General features: G+C 27.7%; 1 long non-coding RNA gene across 1 annotated transcript; it reads left to right on the top strand.

The window, feature by feature from the left end:
• Positions 1-7,713: 7,713 nt before the first annotated feature.
• On the top strand, positions 7,714-8,001 carry LOC121173314 (uncharacterized). Its single transcript, XR_005887914.1, has 2 exons — positions 7,714-7,774; positions 7,853-8,001. It is a non-coding gene; the product is annotated as an uncharacterized lncRNA (long non-coding RNA).
• The last annotated feature ends 960 nt before the right edge of the window (positions 8,002-8,961 follow it).

The raw sequence follows: 8,961 nt of genomic DNA, 5'->3' as shown, positions 1-8,961 counted from the left end.
ATATTTTTTAGATTTCTTTATTTAATATATTTTCAATAAATAAAACACTAACAAAATGAAGTTGCCGCTGTATGTACAACTTTAAAGTCAAGTTAATTAAAATGTACTACAATTAGGAAAAAAAATCCTAATATGATTTCACAGTCATAACAAAATGAAGTTGCCGCTATATATATATATATATGATTTCACAGTCATAAAAAAATTAAGTGGTATACCTTTTTACAACTTCAGTACAAATAAAAGTCATAATATGATTTATGACTTTAAATTCAGAAATTATAAGATGTTATGACTTTTCTCTTTTTAGGTATTTATTTAAAATTTATCTCATTCAATAATTTAGAAAAAATATTACCACTGGTCGTTTGGCCCTGTTTATAATATCAAGGCATTAAATTCTAAATTTAAAACATTTTTTTATAAAATATATAAAATAATTTCTGACTAAGGTCTTGTACAGTGTCGTTAAGGGTCTGGTGAGGGCATTACTAATGATGCTGCCAGAATTATTTTAATTACTTATATAATATATATTTATTTTATTAGCCTATAAAGAAAAGATCTTGTACAATGAAAATATCACTGTAGAATATCTAAACCCTTCAAAATAGCTAACTTCTCTTGATGGAGACCTAACAAATAACTTGGTTTTGAGACCTAACGCAAAACTACATTGCCATCGCAGCCAGCCATAATTGAATCCAAATTGCAGCAACAAGATCCATGCATATAGGAAGTTCTTCCAGCTTTAAGAATCAGACTAGACATTTATTTTAGCAACACATCTTGGTTCATTAGCCCTAGCTCGCAGGAGAAAAAGGGAGACATGCATGTAAACCCATATTAGTTAACAAAGATGCAATAACCTTAGTTTTTAAGGAATTTTAGTTACAAAATGTAATAAATTCATAAAAGCTGAATTAAAAATTTTAAATGCTTAGTTCAAAATTTGATAAATTATGTTCCTGCTTGAGAGAAAAACATCGTTTCCTACTTTTTGCAAAAGGAGTGAGAAGAGAGAAAAGAAAAAAACATATATATCAAGTGATGGAATCTCACAAAACTGACATGATAGTTTGTATGTATATGAAGGTTAAGAGTTCCTTCATAGACCGTATGATGCACCCAAACTCAAAAAGATCGGGTTTGCTAGCAGTGGCGGATTCAAATCTTAAAATAGTGAATGTAAATTATAAAAAATAAAATGAGTGAGTTTAATTATATAAATATAAATAAAATAAAATATAAAAATATAAGATTTTATTTATTGATAAATTTTAAAAAATGAGAGATGTAAATATATATCCTCACAATTATGTAGGTCTGCCACTGCTTGCTAGCTACTTTGCAGGCCGGGTAGTAACTAGCTTCCGACAATCTATTAATATCAGACATGTGTATGTGCACTATAATCTTAGTTCGTATAAATTATTGTTTGTAACTTGCATGATGAGAAAAAATGTTATTTTTAATTCATATTTATTTAGTTTATATGGTAAATTTTATGTAAGATAAAAACTCAGTTAAATCTTCTAGTATAACATAAGTATTTTTGAATTTTTTAAATAATTTTATTTATACTGACTTGTATGAGTAAGGGTATATATAGTGTGTTTGGTTCATAAGAAAGCTGAGGAATGAAAAGCGGGGAAAGTTTTAAAAAAAAATTTAAAATGCAGTTGTGAAACTTTAACGTAAAAAACGTGTCACTTTATTTGTCTGAAAATTTCAAATGAACCCTTTCTTCCGTATGCAGACAGACACCCGTGAATTTCTTTATTCAAAGCGCGTGACTCTGGTGTCCCTTTCATGGGTGCACCCATGACAAAGCATAATGGATCATATACCTATCAATTTTTTATTTTTGTTTTTTCATTGATCAATTTAATTTTCAAGATCCAGATAAAATTAGATTTTCATAAATGCCTTAATTTTAGTTTTTTATTATCTACTTAACCACTTAGATCCAAATATTTTCTCCCTTTTTCACTCTTTTTTTCAAATCCACCAAGCAATCTTAGATTTTTCATTTTCTTTTCATTCTTTCATTTCATTTCTATCTATCATGCACACACTGTGTAAAACATTATCTCATTTTCTATTCACTTTCTTTCTTTTTTATTTTCTTTCCTCTCACTTTTATTTTTCAACCAAAATAGTGTTAAAGACATATACCCTTAAGAAAAAAAAATTGAAACATTTATAAAATGGGAGATTGTACGTAGTTGAAAGAGAAAAAACTTTGAGATGCTTTTAATTTTGAGTGAAATTTTATATTTTGATAAACTAATTTTGAACAAAAGACAATTTAATCAATTTAATTTGTAAACGTCCAGCTTTTTGAAAAGAAATTCTGATCACCAAGCATTGTTCATGTCCTATGAAGATGGAGAGATATTTTGCTACTGGTGGGGAACCATCCCTCACAAAAACCAAAAAATCCAGGGCACAGAGGAATCATGAAAAATATTTCTCACCAGGAAGATATGAGGTGGAAACAATATCGTTTAAATAATTTGTAGTCTCGTAAATTTGATAAACACTCTCACGTTAGTCTCTAAATTAAAGAAAATATAAAAATTCCTAAAAATAAAAATTAACAATTACATTATTTCAAAATTTTAAAAAACGTATGACTTAAAGTAATAGTATCAACATATATTCAGATCAAAATAAAAGTAGTTAAAGTTAGTTATCGAAAAAATGATTAAATATATTTAAGATCCGTGATGAATTATCAATATTGATTTATTGAAATTTTTATGTTGAATCTATGTTATTTTAAACATAGACTAAACTGGAAAATTAATTAATATTTTTTTTAAATAATAAGAACTTAAAAAATGCTTAAGGACTAGAATCATGATTCTTAAAAAGAAATATATTTCATTATTATTACATTCAAGTGCTTATTTGAATATTTAATGAAAAATATAATATTAATATTAGTTTTATGTAAAAATAATTTAAAATTCAAAATTTATTGTTTTTTAATTTATTATATTTTTATAATCTTATATATTATCTTTTAACATATAATATGTAAGATTAAATTCTATTTTTAGATAAATTAGAATATATGTATATAAGTTTATTTTTATTTTATATATTATATTTATCTTTTAGAATAATTATTTTAATTTAGTGACAATAATTTTGTATCCATATTAAGATATTCATGTCATTTATTTTAATATACATAAAAAATAATGTCAATAAATCACATGCATAAAATAGTTTTAAAAATAGAAAATATTTTTATTTTATTTAATTACGTATCTTTACTATAAAGTTTAATTCCTTAAAAAAATGACATACTTGATTAAATAAATTTAAATATAACTAAAAAATAATATTATAATAAATAATAAGAATATCTTAATACAGGTAAAAAAAAATACTTTCATTAAATCACATATATAAATATTTTAAAAGATAATAAAATATTATCATTTTATGAAATTATAATTTATATAAAAAATATACATTAATGATAAAATTATATTATATATTTATTGTATAAAATAAGTTCTAAATAATGTCATAAAAATACATAAGATTATAAAAATAATATATATATATATATATATATATATATATATAAAGCTTATATAAGTATACATATTTGAATTTATGCAAAATAAAATTTAATCTTATATATTATATTTTAAAAAATAATATATTAGATTATGAAAATATAATAAATTAAAATGAATAAAGTTTGAATTTTGAACTATTTTCACATAAAACCTATATTAATATCACATTTTGCATCAAATATTTATATGGTCAAGTGGGTGTAGCAGTAAAAGAGTGTGTCATTCGCTTTAAAGACCATGATTCTAGTTTTTTCTCAAGCATTTTTTTAAGTTCTTATTATTTTAGAAATTATTGATCAACTTTCTAATCTAGTCAACGGTTAAAATTTGGGACTAAGATAATGAATTTTGAAATATAGGACTTAAATAGTGAATTAAAAAATAGGGTGACGATTTGGTGAAATAGACAAAATAGATGCATCTAGAAGTTGCTTGGAATGAGGTTACAAGCTATATATCAATGAATATATTTAACTGAATCGGCTCGTTGAACCTATGGGTGGAAGTTTTCTGGAGTAAACCATGGAAGCCGTCTAGAACTTCACTCAATGATTCATCATGGAATTGGTGAAATGAAGAGATTTTCACATTCCCCTCAGCCGTCTTAGACTAAGGAAAATACTTCTTTAGGAACTTCTCCACCACCTCTTTCTATGTCCGCAAGTTATTTCCCTTGAATGAGTGAAGCCAACATTTTGCTTCACCGACCAAGGAGAAAGAAAATAGGTTGAGACAAATGACATCTTTTGGAACTCCTGCTATTTTTGTCGTGTTGCAGATCTCTATGTATGTGGTAAGGTGAGTATATGGGTTTTCATTCGGTAGGCCATGGAAGAGATTGTCATGAATCAACTAGATGAGGGAATATGTATATTTAATGTTGGCTGCTTGAACTTCTGGTCGGACTATGCTGGTGAAGTACTAAGGTGTAGAGGAAATAGAGTAATCCTCTAGAGTCATTCTCTATGAACTATCTTTTTCCATGATACGTTCTTCAAATTTGGGATGTGGGTTGATCACAGGAAAGGAAGAGGATCATTTAGAGGATGAGGGTCATCTCTCTCCTTAATTAGCCTGCACCTCTTGTTGCTCTCTTATTCTTCTTGCGGTGTTGTTTATTATGCAAGTTACTTCAATCTCTAGATTCAATAGAGCAGGGTCTTCCCCTGCAGTTATACCTCAAATGCAAGAAAGAAAATGAACTACAACACATGTTATCAAGGTTAAAGAATTAAAACATAAATAAAGAATAAATAATGATTGCTTTAGAATTAGAGTATGCAAAAAACCAAGTACAAAGGACAAAGTCCCCAACAATGGTGCCAAAAACTTGTTGGACTATTGGCAAGTGCACCAAATTGTCACAAGTAGTAAAGTAAACGGAAGTTCGAGTGTTGAGTCCACAAAGACTTTATTTATACTTAAGTTAACGTATATTCAAATTTCAAGCAATTAATTGAAGAAAAGGGATGAGGAGTTAAAAGTAAAGTAAAATTATTGAAAATAGGAAAAATTGAAATTAGGAAAGACAAGAAAACAAACACTTTTGAATGTGAAGGTTAATTCAGAATGTAAATATGTTGAGACCTAGCCTACCAAAACTACTCTTTGATGTAATGTTAATATTTTTTCTATTTAATATTATTACAATTTTTACCTACATCTACTCTGATACTCTAAGCTTGATTCCTCAACTGAAAGAACTTAATTTATCTAATCTTTTCCGCTAATCCCATAAGAGATTAAAATAAATAAATCACATTAAAATTAGAGATGCATGAATAGGCTAAATAATATCATTCTATCTCTATATATGATTCTTTTAGATGTCATTTACCAGTTTTTCATAAAATAAACACTTCCCAATGCCTAAATCCTAAACAGATGCATGAGTATGAATGATCAGACCACAATCAATAACAAGAAGCACAAAGAAGGAGCAATAAAAATTAAAATTGCATTAAATAGATAGTAGGGGAAAATTACATTACAAGAGTTTGACTTCTAGATTCCCAACAATGGGGGTTTAGCCTTTCATTATCATGAGAAGCTTTACATTTTGGGGATTGATGGGGATGTAAGAAAAAGAATAAGGATGGAGAAGGAGATAAGAGATGGCTCTAGAGAAGGTTTCTCCTATTTGAGTAGCTCAAACTTTGAGGGTATTCAGTAGAAAGCTCTGAGTCTCGGTATGTCTTTTTCTTTTGCTTCCTCCTCCTTTTATAGGTCATAGTTAGCTTAATTTTTATGCAAGCCCACGCTAAGCGCAACTGCTGCACTGAGCGGGTGAGGCGGTGGTCACACGCTTAACGCATGACTCGCGCTAAGCACGCCTTCACGTGGTGTCTGGCTTCTGCGTGTGACTTTTGTGAGTTGAGCGAGTGCTATGCATTGAGTGAGAACCTTCAAATCTTCAACTTCTCTTCCAAGATTTCTTATGTGTTTTTGTAACAAATACACCATCAAAACAATATAAACTCACCATTTTAGACACCTATTAGATAAAAACTTAAATGATACTAAAATTTTAACTATTTACACAGAAAGGATCCATAAAAGAGAGGAAATCTAATAATTTTTGTTTGATTTAATCATAAAATATACCTATGTAAAGCATTTATCACAAGCAAGCAGTATCATTGAAGAAAAGTGATTGCATGGATAACGATGTTATGCTTCACGGATATGCCATTTGGAAGGGAGATAACAGAAGTGATTTTGGTTTGGAACATGTTTGACGACTTTTGAAAGATCAACCAAAATGGTTAGACCAGTTTACTAAAAATTGCTCTAAAAGGATGAAGATTTCCACATTTGGAACATATTTATTGTCATCTAATCCATAAACACTGGTCAAAGATTCTAAAACTGACATATCATCTCCAATTGTCGATCCAATGCGGAAAAAGGTAGCCGAAAGGTAGAATAATGGAAAAGGACTAAGAACATCTAGCAATCCTGTGGACTTGACTGGTGTGGAGGAAGCAATGAGGAAAAAAATGTTCTCAACGCCAAGCTAGAAGTCTTAAAGGAGAAGGAATACTATGATATTCTAATAAGGAACACATCTACAATGTGGGAAAGTCAACTCCAAGACCATCAAACCTTTTGTAAAATAATTTGGCGTAAACTAAGTATGTAGTATTAATTTGTTAGGTAGTTTTAATTTGTTGTAACAATCTTTTAATTTTTATTTTTAGGAATCATGTTTGATTTGTCTTTTTAAAAAAAAAATTATAACCATATTTTAATTTGTTCATTTTTTTTATTTGTGAAACTTGATCATCATAAAACTAGTTGTTATGAAACTAGCCGTTGCAAAACTAGTCATTGTATAATTTGCTATTTAATTATTCAATTCTTATTCATTCTTGTATGTCACTATTACAAAAAGTAGTTTTAACATCGGCTTATTAACATCGGTTTTTTACAAAACCGATGTTAAGTTAAACGCGGTGGCATATTTGTAAATAAAGTATCATTCTTAACATCGGTTTTCCAAAAAACCGATGTTAACTAATGATGTTAACATCGGTTTTTTGGAAAACCGATGTTAACATCATTTGTTAACATCGGTTTTTCAAAAACCGATGTTAACGTATAATATGTTAACATCGGTTTTCCAAAAAACCGATGTTAATGCATACACGTTAACATCGGTTTTTCAAAAACTGATGTTAACGTGTAATATGTTAACATCGGTTTTCCAAAAAACCGATGTTAATGCATACACGTTAACATCGGTTTTTTAAAAAACTGATGTTGTAAGTGACATTTAACATCGGTTTTTTAAAAAACTGATGTTGTAAGTGACATTTAACATCGGTTTTTTAAAAAACTGATGTTGTAAGTGACATTTAACCAACATACAAATGGACGTAAAATTTAATATTTTGGTTATTACCAAATGCATTGTGTTAAGAGTAAATAGTGGATGCTACTAAAAAAAAGAGTAAATAGTATATGTTAATAATTTTATTTTTTACACTAATATTTAATAATAAATTATTATGTACAATTTTTTTTCATGTTAGTTATCCTAAAAATTGTAGTAATAATAAATTTTAACTAATGAATGATATAGACAAAAAGGAAGCACTGAGTGTGGGTATTACGTCATGCATTGGATGTCAACTATAATCTTAGGAAATTTCCAGAATAATTGGGAAATGGTAATTTTTAATTCACCAAATTTCATATTATTATGATTGCTAATATATTATTAACTTATGTTTTATTATATCATGCAGTATTTCACTGATCCTAGACCATTGGAACCAGAAAGATTGAAGGCACTTCGCAACCAGTGGGCAAAGTACTATTTGAAAGTGAAAAATGAAACTTAGGATGTTTAGACAATCTTGTAATTGTAGTTTATATTTACTTACTTAATTTACAATTCATGTGTCAACATTAAATATGTTTTAAATTCATAGTAATTAGTAAATTTCTTATTGAATTTTCTGGTAAAAACTGTTTCAAAACAGAATGAAAATTATATGTTGTGTGGTCTGATTTTAAAATTTGCAGGTTATTTTTGGGATTTATTGAAAAAACAGACATCATGTTAAAAATAAATTTCTAAAACAACATCGGTCTTTAAAAAAACTGATGTGAAATGTTACTTACAACATCAGTTTTTTTAAAAACTGATGTTAAATGTCACCTACCTCAACATTTTTTAACATCGGTTTTTAAAAAAACTGATGTTGTAGGTGACATTTCACATCAGTTTTTAAAAAAACTGATGTGAAATGTCACTTACAACATCAGTTTTTTAAAAATCGATGTCATATATCACATTTAACATCGGTTATTTTAAAAACCGATGTTACATGTCACTAACAACATCAGTTTTTTAAAAATCGATGTTGATTTATAGATTTATAACTTTTTTTTCTTCATAATTCATATCATATAACATCGCCTATTTAAATAACCGATGTTAAATATCACTTACAACATCAGATTTTTAAAAAACTGATGTGAAATGTCACTTACAACATCAGTTTTTAAAAAACCGATGTTAAATGTCACTTACAACATTGGTTATTTAAAAAACCGATGTTAAATGTCTCTTACAACATCAGTTTTTTAAAAAACCGATGTTAAATGTTACTTACAACATCGGTTTTTGAAAAAACCGATGTTAAATGTCACTTACAACATCGGTTTTTTAAAAAACCGATGTTAAATGTCACTTACAACATTGGTTATTTAAAAAACCGATGTTAAATGTCACTTACAACATCAGTTTTTTAAAAAACCGATGTTAAATGTCACTTACAACATCGGTTTTTTAAAAAACCGATGTTAAATGTCACTTACAACATCGGTTATTTAAAAAACCGATGTTAAA

Source organism: Glycine max, chromosome 13 (genome assembly GCF_000004515.6).
Source record: "Glycine max cultivar Williams 82 chromosome 13, Glycine_max_v4.0, whole genome shotgun sequence".
Taxonomy (NCBI): domain Eukaryota; kingdom Viridiplantae; phylum Streptophyta; class Magnoliopsida; order Fabales; family Fabaceae; genus Glycine; species Glycine max.
Note: the sequence above shows the minus strand (reverse complement) of the source record. Positions and strands in the feature narration are given on the sequence as shown.